Source organism: Sciurus vulgaris (genome assembly GCF_902686455.1).
Source record: "Sciurus vulgaris genome assembly, chromosome: 15".
Classification (NCBI taxonomy): domain Eukaryota; kingdom Metazoa; phylum Chordata; class Mammalia; order Rodentia; family Sciuridae; genus Sciurus; species Sciurus vulgaris.
The window spans coordinates 22,579,731-22,592,911 of NC_136476.1; the positions used below are offsets into that span (position 1 = coordinate 22,579,731).

At 33.5% G+C, this 13,181-nt stretch overlaps 1 protein-coding gene across 7 annotated transcripts in view; it reads right to left on the reverse strand.

Annotated features, from left to right (window-relative positions):
- Positions 1–13,181, reverse strand: part of RFX3 (regulatory factor X3) — a gene marked incomplete at its 5' end in the record, with an annotated part of 288,404 nt that overhangs the window by 83,934 nt on the left and 191,289 nt on the right. The gene's annotated exons all lie outside the window — the stretch shown is intronic.

A 13,181-nucleotide genomic window follows, 5' to 3' on the forward strand; every position in this document is an offset into this window, starting at 1 on the left:
GGTATTTAATATTCTATTCTGCCATGAAAGAAAAATCATGCAAGAGATTCTAAGCTTAATATGCATTAGCATTTTAATGCAAATGTACAAAAAATCCTTTCTTGATGTTTAAAAGCTACTAAATTGACATATCCCTCTCTTAATCTTGTATTAAAATTTGGAAGTAAAGGGTCACACATATGAATGAATGTTCATATGTAACTGTGGTTCCTATGTTATATTTTAGGATGTAGTAAGTAAGGCAGAAACATTAGAAATGACAGCAGAAATGGAATGTAGAAGAGAAAATAATTCAGAGCCAACAAAGAAAAGGGGCAACTACAGAAAGTTTTATTCCATGTAATCTCAGCATACCATGAACAACAAAACCTTATTCAATTTTTTACTTTTACTTAAGTGGCAGGTGCCAGTGATAAATGTGATATACTCATGATAACCTTATATTTAATTACAGCTTATCTTTCAGCTCCTAGTATTATTGTTTATTATTTAACAATAATAATATTGTTTATTATTTAACAATCTGTTAAAAACAGGTATAAAATGCTCTGTGGTTTTGGGGTTATACTAACAATATTAATATTTTTAAAAATTGCATTATGCAATTTAAGAAAAAATATATTTCATTATTTTTAACAATCTGATCACACCAACAATTCAGTAAGCAGTTATAAAAATATTTAATGCTTTAAAACATAGTTAACTTTCTGACACTTTTTTTACTTTGGCTATAGAAATTGCCTTCAAATTTTAATATACTGCCCTCTCCCAAAAAAATGATAGACGTTGACTGATATCTATAACAAAGTCTTTTTTAAATTTTCTATTGTTTTCATTTTCTTTATTGTTGAACACATTATACATAGAACATTTATTATCAATTATATCAACATTGAATCTAATTTTCTTCTAAACAATTTGGGAATTAATAGCTTTAATTTTATTTTATATTACTTTCCCATGTTGTGAGTTCTTCCCTAGAATTAATATAATATGGAGCAGAATATATTAGATTAAGAAATTATAGAAAAATATTCTTAAAATGCATATTAAATTAATTCATAAAACTATGTAATACAATTTATTCTATCATTAACTTTTTTTAGATCACAAAAATACATATACTGACTTCTAAAACATTGTCTTTGCCAGATAAGAAAATAATATATTTATCATTATATTCGAAAAATAAACAGGAGAAAGTGATACTGCATAAGTGAAAAAAGATGTACTTTGGAAAGAGCAATGTAAATGTAATGAGTTAACAAACACTCCCAAAATGTTAAACTGTAAAACTAAAGAACTTTGACATGACATCACTTAGAAGGAATCAATAGTGCTCTTGGTTTGAAAACATCTGAGAAGATTCATGTGACTAAAAATCACTTCTAAGAAGAACTGAATCAAACTGTAATTTGCTAAAATGCCTACATTTTCTTTAAAGTTTGAGTGTGGAAATTTTGAGGTAAGATTTCAATCTAATAAATAAAAATATAATGATCTGTAGCCTGTGACTTATATAGGCTTAAATGAAAGGTAAAAATTATCAGAAATATAATAGCTGAGCAACACTCAGGGAAATGTCCACGTACTGGGTTTGTAAAGCAGCAATTTTAAGTTAGATAAACCAGTACTTCTCTTATCTTAGAAGATCTAGACATTTTTTCTTAGAGGTTTACTTGAATTACCAAAGTTGCTACTGTGGTGGTCCCAGATTTCCAGTTGATGCCCTACACAGTGAGGTTGTTAGGAGATGACACTCTCATTTCCGGCCAATTTTCATTTTTGTCTTATATATATTTATTCATTTATGTGCTGGGGATTAAACCCAGGGCCTTCCACTGGACTATATCCTCAGCATTTCTGGCCAGCTTTGAAGAGCTTTGAGGGAGGCAGTAAAGGAACAACTAGAGACATGGGTCAAACTGAATTCCCAGAATGCCTTGGACTTTCAGAATTTTGGTTCTTTTTTGTCCCTTTGAACAATCAGAACATTTATTCACCACTACTTGGTAAGAATTTTTGAGAAAAGCACAAAAAACTTAACATATATTTATTGTACTCATTTTTTAAAAACTGAAGAGTAATTTAATTTCATGAAAGGATCATATAGCCCTGACTATATTTTTTAAAGGGTGAGTTCTATGATAGGTAATTATGTACCTAACATGTATAAGTTAGTGCACAGGGGACCAGGATAAAAAAAAAAAAATCTCACAATGTATAGGATATTACAATGTAGTAAGAGAGACAGGGTAGACAATAATATATATGAAAACATGTACAACTATGAAAACAAAGCTATATATAACAAAAATAAAAGTGTAGTTTATAAAGGTAATATTAAATGAAAACAACATTCTCTAAGTTTGGGGAAACTCTTGGCCTCCTTCTGAAGATATATTAAAAAAAAAAATGAACCTTCTTGGAAAAAATGTGTTTAAAGACCTACAAAATTTATAGTCATTTTCTCAGTGATTATAGACTCTCCAAAAGCAGTACTTATACTTAAAAACATGGAGGTGTTACAGTTGAAAAAAGTGGGGCAAAGGGTTTTCTAGGGGAGAACAGCAGACTTAGTAAAGTCAAGAGGTAATAAAGCACAGGGCATATATTTGAGAAATGTCAAGGAATCTAGTTTTTAGGGTGTGTCTCTTACACACACACACACACACACACACACAATAATGGTATGAGTGAAAATGAAGAGTTTGGAAATAGATATTGATATGTAGGAGTCGGGGAAAAGGCAATGTCATTAAGGCTTTGAAGGAAGTATGTGAACACTTGAGAAATGTTAGTTTTCAAATAAAGTCAGGAAATGGGTTTTGCTAGGTAAAATGGATTGTGCTGCTAGTAAGGGGTGTAGTGTGTCCTAATCATGTTTATGGACTAAATAGAAGTTTTAAGGGACAAAAGCATGAGAAGAGATTATCTCCCACAGGAATACATTATGACAATGGTGGGAAAATAAGGTGAAAGGTTAGAGGAATAATGTAAAAATGGTGAAGAACAGTAATTTTGAGGCAAATTTTTTATATTATTAGGTTATAGAGGATTAAACAGCTCCATTACTGCAAATGGATTATGAATGTTACCCCTACCAATTACCATAATTTTGTTTTTGTCATAGTTACATGGAGTAAGATCTATGTATATGAATAGGAGTTAGATAGAGGGACAGAGGGATGGAGTACAAATTAAATAAACTGTCAGTGAATTAGAATAAATTTCTACCAGAGTCATCAGGGATTAAATTAATTCATTTATTTTTCATTATTATGTGTTAGATATTTGAGAAAATATTTGTTCAACTTTTGGGAGCTGACCTGTATCAAGAAAAATATGACACACTTCAGCATATGACACCTAAAACACTGAGCTCAAAGTAAACTGGAGCAATTATGTACTCTCAATTCTCACTATTCTCACATATCATCTGAGAAAATGTTTCTAATCTTAACGAAAATATTGTATAATTGCAGCTCCATGAAGTGAAAACTATTAAATAGGTAGATTGACCAGGTGGCTAGAATTTAAAACTGGTTCAAATTCAAGGAATTTGTAGTTTTTTGTTTTTTTTTTTTTAAGTAAAAGAATAAAATTAAGTAACACCCCTCTAAGTATAAAACAATTACAATGCTTGCTACTGATCAAGAGAACTTCATTAACCTATCAGGGCATCAGGTTATTTCATTTCAACCAACATAAAATCTCACAGCCTACAAGTTGCAAGGTTAGCGTGTTAGCTCCATGTATGGGTTGTAGTGTATATGGATGAAGAGAGAGAGGAGGAGAGGGGGAGGAAAGGGGAAAGAGAGGGAGAGATGGGGTGAAGGATGGGGATGACAGGGATGAGTGGGGAGAGTGTGAGTGGGGAGATGTGTGTGTTTGAAAGGAGGAAACAAAAGAAATGGTAGCAAAAGTTTTCAAAAAATGGCCCTGTCGACTGGAAGCTCAAAATACATCATGGCTTGACTAAGTGATAGAAGTGACACAATGGGTCAATTAATATAAAAGGGACTAGTAATATATATATAATGTATAAGTGATCAAAAGCAATCAGAATGAATTAAATAATTATTACTAGAATATGGAAAGAGGAAGATAGGGAAGAAAGAATCACATCTTGTTGGTATAGTTAAACAGAGAAGGGATAAAGTTGAATAGAAAACTGACAAATAATGACATATTTGTCATAATGAATAATGTATGACATTTTAATAGTAGCAGGTTAGTGAAAAATTCTGGTACAGAAAACAAGGTAAGATGGCACAATGTATGTTTGAAGAAGAGTGAGATTGGCTGGAAGATAACTTCTCTATAGGGATGGATAGATTAGGTTAGAGAGACTGCAATATTGTGGCTGCGATCTTGGATTAAAAAGGATTGGGCCATTGAAAAGCCTTGAGAAAGGGAATTAATCTGATAATGAGAGCACTTCACATTATAAATCTAGTATAGGATGGGAGAGAATCTGGATGGGAAAACTAATTTGGAAGTTATGGTAATGCTCCAGGAATGAGTGAAAATGATGAATATAAACATATGTTTGAATTATAGGTCTAAAGCTGTGGATTCTGAGGCAGAAAGGTAGATAAGTCTTATTTTTACTTGAAGTGAACATAATGGTTTTTATTTCATCAGTGTGTGATTAGAACATTTTAAATGTGTATATCAAATCCACTGACAGGAATAGATTCTAAAATGTTTTCCAGTTCATTTCTCTACAGGATGATCTTTATTCTAAAAATACTGATCATTTTGCTATAGAAATTTCAACTCTAATACAAAGTACTATTATCTGATTAACAAGTATCCTTATGACGATCTAAAAGTCAGGACTAACTCTAGGCCTCAGTGATCTCTCTTCTTGGACATTACTCTTTTTATCTGTCTTTTCCTTCCTCTCAATATTTTTAAAAAATATCCTTTTGCTTTTTTCTACTTAATGGTACAAAGCCAAATAATATTTTTTATGACTAAAGGATTCCCCCCGCTCCCCACCTTTTTTTTTCAGCTAAAAAACAGACATAGTAAACACTATCCAATTTTGCCTTCAACTACTGAAGCTTTAGATTATGATGATTTTTTTTACTTTTTTAAAAAGTTAATTCTCTGAGTTAACAGGGCCCAGTTGTATATATTACATAATCACCTGGGACTGAGTCACCATGGTGCTTAGGTGTTAGGACTCATTCATGATAGTGCCGGACTGTTGCCTCATAATCAGATAAACAACTATGGCAATTCCTCTGAGAGCAAATGGTAGGTCACTCCATTTGAGATGAGACACTCAGTTTACAGAGCATTAAATGAGATGACTGATAAGGGTGAGTCTTAGAAACTCCTCTGTAGAAAAGCAGCTAAGAAACTGATATCCACTCCAGCCTTATGGACAGTTAACTACGTGGGATAGTTTAGATTCTTTTCTAGAAGCTAAAAGAAGACCTTTGGCAATATATTTGGGGTGATTAAAATCCCTTCAGTTTCACCATTTAAAATAGGAGTTGTAGAATAGAAATCTAATGCTGGTTATAAGCCTAGTCTGGGAACTCTTCAGCCAGTGCTACTGAAAGCCATAAACATTTTCAGCAAATGGAGAGGAAGTGTTATGGTTTAGAAGTGAGGTATCCACCAAAAGTTCATTTGTGAGATAATGCAAAAATGTTTAAAGGTGAAATGATTGGGAACCAAATGCATTAATCTGCTAATAGGGATTAACTGGGTGGTAAATGTAGGCAGGTAGGGTGTGGCTGGAGAAGATGGGTCACTGCAGGCGTGTCTTTGGGTTTATATTGTGTACTTGTTGAGCAGAGTAGTGTCTCTCTCTCTCTCTCTCTCTCTCTCTCTCTCTCTCTCTCTCTTTCTCTCTCTCTCTCTCTTTCTCTCTCCTATACACACACACTCTCTCTTCCTCTTGCTCCTCTCCTTTCCTCTCTTCTCTCTTTCCCTCCCTCCCCTTCCTGGTGTCATGTCCTGAGGCTGAGGTGCTTTCCTCCACCTTACTCTTCCACCATGATGTTCTGCCTCTCCTTGCACCCTAAGGATTAGAGTCATCCATCTATGGACTGAGACCTCTGAAATCATAAGCCCCCAAAGAAACTTTTCCTCCTATAATTGCTCTTATCAGGTGTTTTGGTCAAAGTGGCAAATAAGCAGACTGAAACAGGAGCATTTTGCAGTGTGTTTAGATAGACCATTGAAATGTTAGAGAAATGGCAGGCCTCTGGGGCAGATATGATACAAATTAATGAAAAGTTTCCTTGCCTTAGGAATGGTATGTAGTCTCAAAGTCTCAAATGCTGCCCTGGAAGAATGCCTGGCAGAGTGAAGAGCTAAAGCTCAGGTAACATGGACAACTACCTACATTCACAGGCCAGATTTCTGACCTCACATTAGCAGGAAGACCAAATGACTTCATGACAGCATGTCACAAAACAAGGTGCTACAGAGCATAATTAGAAAAATCAAAGCTGGTTAGATCAACTAGCTATAATTGCAATTTACAGTGAAGAAGATCCAGAGAAACTTAGGCTTCTTTAGAGAATTAAGAACCTCCCTGTGCTCTACCCAATGGGCTTTGCTTTGAATGACTTAATTTGCCTGAAAAAGAGAGGAAAGTAATACCAGGGATATGAGAAAATAATTTTTAGAACTGAGGCAGCAGGTAGGAATGGAGAATTAAAATAAATACAGGTGTGATTCCACTCTTTCAAATGAATACTGTATTCTTAAAAGACATGATCCCAAGGATATGGTATGCCTGGAGGTTTCCACTGAGCATAAGGATCTCCATACCAAACAATTTGATTCTGTTATAGAAAGTAGCATGGTTACAAATATGATAGAATATGAACACACAGCAACAAATAGACTTTAGTTCTTTGGGGGCAAATTCAAGAAAAAAAAATACGTTGTAAGGCCAAGTATACTATTTTTGAATATACTAAATATGCATATTTTGTGGCAGATGAAGAACAAAGACAGCTTTCCATGATTTCTCAGGAATTAAGATGAGATATTCAGAAGAGGCAAGAGAGATGTTATATTTCACATCAAGAAGAAAAAATAAAATTAATCTCAGTATTGTCTCTATAAAGATAAAGCAACTCCTTCTAGGAAGGACCTGAAGAGGACAGTATACCTATTACCTAATAAGAGATACTCAGTGATAAACATTTGACCCAAACCTTAGGTTGAAACTCTTTTTGTCATGAAAATACTAATGCTGCCTTACTGAAATCAAGGATAAGTAGAGGCTTTCAAATACCCAAGGCCACTTTGAGGTATGTGCTGTCTCTAACCCTAAATCAGTATCCTAAAAAGAACTTTAAAAAAAATCCCACCTAAGCCCTAAGGAAAATAGGTTGAGAGTAGAGAGAAAAAGGGTCAAATGAGATCTGAAGGCTCATTAATACTGTGTTTATATTCTCTTTTCCCATTCTCAAAGAAGAGATGAATATTGTCTTATTCCTATGACAGTGCACATTTTTAAAGATAAAAATATAAAAGAAAGTTTCCCTGTTGTCATTACCCAGTGTTACTTAGGCTTGTCCACTGCCTTCTATCAAAAGAGAGTCTTTCTAATATGGATGGTCTCATGATTCAGAGAGTGGTTTCTGAACGATGAGAGATTTTTAGGAGACTAGACTGATGTTATATCTGAGAAGATTGGTGGGGAATGCTCATTAGCAGAATGAATGGACAGACTGGAGAGAAGAATGTGGTGCAAAGTTTTGTGTGACTATGCTTTGGACAGTATGACACTAAGCCTTCAGTTCTTTGTCCTACAAAATTTTCAGTAAAATCTAAGCCATTCCCAGGTACTTCTTATACAGGTAATTAAGATACACTGGAATACAAAGTTCATTTAGGAGCAGTTGATAACGACAAAAAGCTAAATTTCAGTTTGAAATATAAGGAAATGTGAAGAGGTGCCAAGTGTTTTGTATGACTTATCTGGGACAAAAAAATAGGCTTCCCTGCCTCTTTTTACCTCTATATAAACATGTTGTTTATATAGACATGTATATACATCAATGCAAGTAAAATACCATATACACAATTAGGATTCTTTCTTAATGTAAACATTAACCTATCATTCAACTACATTGCTAATAAGAGAAAAGAAAAATTATATCATTTTTTAATAGTCTTTATAAGTCAAGGCATATTCTCTTGACTTTTAAATTTCTTTTTGATCTTTTTTAAAGGTCAAAGTTCAAGATTGATATATTCAACTATGACTATAATTAAAATTGGTGTCACACTATGAATTATTTCTATTTTACAACTGTTAAAGTGATTTGAAATAGAATACTAGAATATTTTATGATTTGTAAACCTTTTTACATTAAATCTCATATGATCTTCAAATCAACCCATAAATAGGATAGGGAAGAAATGTTATCTCCTCTTTACAGATTAGAAAATTGAGGCTCTCTGGAATTGAAGGATTTTCTTGAGATTACAAGGGTATTAACTATGAGATCAGAATCTAAGATTTATCACTCTAAATTCAATATCATTTTCATTATATATAAATATAACATGAATCTAAATTGAGGGGATATATATTATTTTAATGAAAATATTCTATGAGGACTGGTTTATACAATTACAATTTGCTAAGTAATTTATTATTAAGATTTACTTTCCAATAGAAAAGGGTTTAAATATGATTGCTAAGTATTATGTGATAATGATTTAAATGTGTTCAAGTTCCAAGACAACAAAAATTTTGACTGGATAGTTCATTTTAATCTTAAAAACAATTATCCTAATATATAACACTTGTATTACTCTCTTAACCACACTAGTGAGCACTTTCTCAGAGAAATAGCATTTCTAGGGTTTTAATTTTGTTTGCATCTGAGATTGGGTAAATATTTCTACTTGTTGACTTTTGTTTGGAAAATTATCTGTGATGGCTGGCAGGGACAAGAAGCCACCACACTTAACACAAATCTGAAATGACAGTCTCCTGTGTGTGTTTAGTGAGTATGTATGTGTGTGTGGGTATGTGTAGGGAGCCTCCAAAAGGAGGCTTCAACAACAAAAAAAGAACATTTGCACTTTAGTCTATGGATCACTAAAGACAGAAGTTTTTCAAAATGTGGTTCTGACCACATCAGAATCAACTGGGCATTTGTTAAAAACACCAAGTAAAAAAATATATAAACAGGGCTGGAGTTGTGGCTCAATGGTAGAGTGCTTATCTGGAATGTGTGAGGACCTGGGTTTGATCCTCAACACCGCATATAAAATAGATAAATAACAGATCCACTGACAACTAAAAATATTTTTTTAAAAATACATAAGCAAACAACAACAACAAAATTCAATAACAAAAAAATACCCAAGGTGGTCCCAGGAGTGCAATCCTGTAATACCAGCAACTATGGAGACTAAGGCAGGGGGATGGCAAATTTGAGGTCAGGCTTGGAAATTCAGCAAGACCTTGTCTCGAAATGAAAAAATAAAAAAAGGACTTGGAGTATAGCTCAGTGGTAGAGAGTCCCTGGGTTGAATTTCCAATATTAAAAAACCTCAAGGTCAATGGAGAGTCTATAACCAGGTCTTATATATGTACTGATAATGCTTGACCTTCTCTTCAATTTGCCCGAAGTAGTGTTACAGTGTTTTCTGTTGTTGTTTTGTTTGTTTTTGTTACTGGGAATTGAACCTAGGGTTGATTAACCACCGAGCACATCCCCAGACCTTTTTTTTTTAACTCTTTATTTTGATTCAGGGTCTCACTAAGTTGCTTTGGGTCTTACTAAGTTGCTGAAGCTGCCCTCAAACTTGTCATCCTCCTGCCTCAGCCTCCTGAGCCACTGGGATTACAGATGTGTGCACCTGGCCAAAGCAGTGTGTTTTTGAATGTAAGGTGCAAATAATCAGTAGGTTATAAAATCAATTATGTCATGACCAATGATTCTAAGAAAATTAAAGAAATTAAATAAAGTAGAAAATAATCAGAGTCATTGCAAATAGTATGGATGTTCCACATTATGGAACTTTGGTTTCAGTCATGTCATATGGACATGTGTACATATATAAAGATGACCAGACATAAAGAATATGCATTTATGAATATATATGAGTCTATGAGTACTGGGATAAGTGCAAAGGTATTTCTCATAGATGCCATAAAATTCTGAATGCCCTGTACTAGCAGTTAAATCATTATAAACTCCCTTCTGGTCAAGGGATATCTTCTAAGGATCTATAGGGTACATTTGGGCCCAGGAGGCCTGGCAAATGCACAGAGAAACACATCAATCAAGCTAAGGCTCTGGCTATGATACTGCTCTTTAAATTTTAAATTCAAGTGAAATATTAATCAATATGTAAATACATTAATTCCACAGTACCATTGAAAAAAAGCTTAACCGTGAGAGATTCAGGACATACTATTCTTTTTTAAAAAGTTCAGAATGCTCCCCAAAACACATCTAGCCAGCTTTGCTTTTCATATCTTCTTGAATAATAAAGTAGCAAAGTATGAAATCTTGGTCTTAACACACTAACCATTTACAACAAACAAGTTTGAGATCTTGATAATGTTCAACTACATAAAAATCTTCTCCTTTCTGTTCACTGATAATTTTATGACATGTAGAGAAAAATTCTAAACTATTATGCTTTCAACCTGAAAATCTGGTAGTTTTCTAATGCCTTAATCTATTCCGAAATTTCTTAAGGCAAAAAAAAAAAACAAAAACAAAAAATCAACTTAGATAAACATGTGTAAACTGTTTTCTGAAAACATTTGGAATGGTAGGTTGAAACAAAGATTGTTTATCTTTTGGGACTTTCTAACTTTGTCCAGCCCACATTTCTCCAACTCACAGGAACCCCATGAGGCTGGTATTATCAGTTTGTGATGATAAAACTTGTTTCTGAAACAGCAACTGCAGAAGTATTTGGAGGTTAGAATTACTCTTCAGGAATTTGCTGCATTTGCATTGTTATAGGATTTAAGATCAAGGTTATATTTTCAAATGGTCCTTGCCTTTTGCAATTTAATCTGAGTATTAAGAACATTTTCACTTTGTGCGTCGTCTATATAATCACTAAAACAGAGGTTTTCCTCAAAGTGTGGTCCTCCACCAGATTTACTAGAATCATCTGGGCACTTGTTAGAAATGCAAATTAATTCTGGAGCCCTTGCTCACAATGACTGGATCAAAAGCCCTGGGAGTGAGGTTCAGTTATGTTTTAATCAAAGCTACAGATACACACACTCAAATTAGAGGACCACTGCACTAAAACGTGACCAATTTTTTTTTTCTTTGCTAGACTATAACTACTTATGTAGGTAGTGTAAGCAGACAGATAATCTAATAAATGGGTGATTGTGCTTCTCTTTAACTTTCTTGCTACCCAAACCTACAGAAACATTAGGGAATTTTGAACATATACTTGTAAAATTATCAGAAGGTAAGTACCATATAACTTAATAACATTTATGACTTTAAAAATAATGTGGTAAGAAAGATGTTGAATTAACCACTTAACTAGAATTTTGGGGACTATTTGTGGATTTCCATTTTTGCCCTGGAGAAGCGTAGGTAGCTTTCAGTGCTAGAGTCTAGCTCCATTAGCCCACTGGGTAAACCTTTCCTTTCCTGTAAGTGCTTAGTCAACAGTGATTACTCAACAAATGTTTGAGAATGAGTGACTAAAGAAAATAATACAAAGGCTTGGGGCATAGCACAGTGGTACAGCACCTGCTTAGCATGTGTGAGGCCCTGACTTCTATTCCCAGCACTGGGGAAAAAAAAAAAAAAAAAGTAGTTCTGTTTAAATGTTATGGAATGTAAGCACTGTAGAATAAGAAAATAATTTGGCCTAAATATATGAATACAAATGCACAAATACAAAACATTCACTTTCATACCAAAATAATGACTAAGAATGGCTGTAAAAAAACTAAATTTAGTGCAAGTTTTCATTCTCTGAACTTTCAACAGTCTAATAAAGAAGGACTATATATAATGAATTAATTAAAAATAGAAATAAACAGAAGGAAGACTGATAGAGAAGGGGAAATAAGGTAGGGAGGAGGAGAAGAAAGGGGTAATACTGAGGATTGATATGGAAAAAAATGATGTTAAACATATTTCTGAATATGTCAAAATAAACCCCATTATCATGTATAACTATAATGCACTAAAAATAAAATTAAAAAGGGAGGTCGGTATCTGAAACTTTGGATCAAGGTTTAATTTCAATTGTGACACCTTATAGACAAGCTTAATACTAGGCACATAGAGAAAGGGTTGTTTCAACTACATGCATTTGGAGAATAAGATCAATTCAATACACTTTACAATCACTACTACTTTGCTTGAGATTTTAAAAAATAACAAATTACTTTGTTAATAGATATTATATTCATATGCCTCTCACTTCTTTTTAGCTTCATGTTTCTGCTATTTGTCTAAAAATATCTTTGTGCCTATATAAACATGTACAAATACATGTTTTTATTTACACACACGCATACATTACCCTTGCTTTTTTTTTACTTGCTTTTGGCTTTTTGTTTTGGATATCTTTTCATATTAAAGTATATATGCAATGCTTCACTCTATTTAAAACTATATTAAGGGATTGTAATTCAATGGTAGACCACTTTCCTAGCATGTAAAAGGTCTTGGTTTCCATCCCAGTATCATACAAACACACACACACACACACACACACACACACACACACACACATAATATATAAAACAGTCACAGAAAAGGATAAATTTATTAATACTTGCTTCCCTGGCAGTGGGCAATTAGGATTTTTCCATTATTTTTCTTTAACAAATAACCCTACAGGAAATATAGTTGTTTAAGCAGTACTGTGTGTGTGTGTGTGTATGTGTGTGTGTGTGTGTGTGTATGTAGGATAAATTTCTAGAAGTACACTCTAGACTCTTGACTCTGGGTCAAAGGATATGTGTATTTTCAATTTGATAGACATTTCCACATTGCTTTCCAATTTTGTACCAGTATAGACTCCCATCAACAGTGATTGAGAGTGCCTATTTTCTTATACATTTGCCAAGGCTTACTTCAGGTTGTTCATGTGTGAGATGAAAAATGGTATCTATTGATAGTCTATTTTTCATTTCCTTTTCACTGGACAGACTATTTGTATACTTTTGTATACTATCT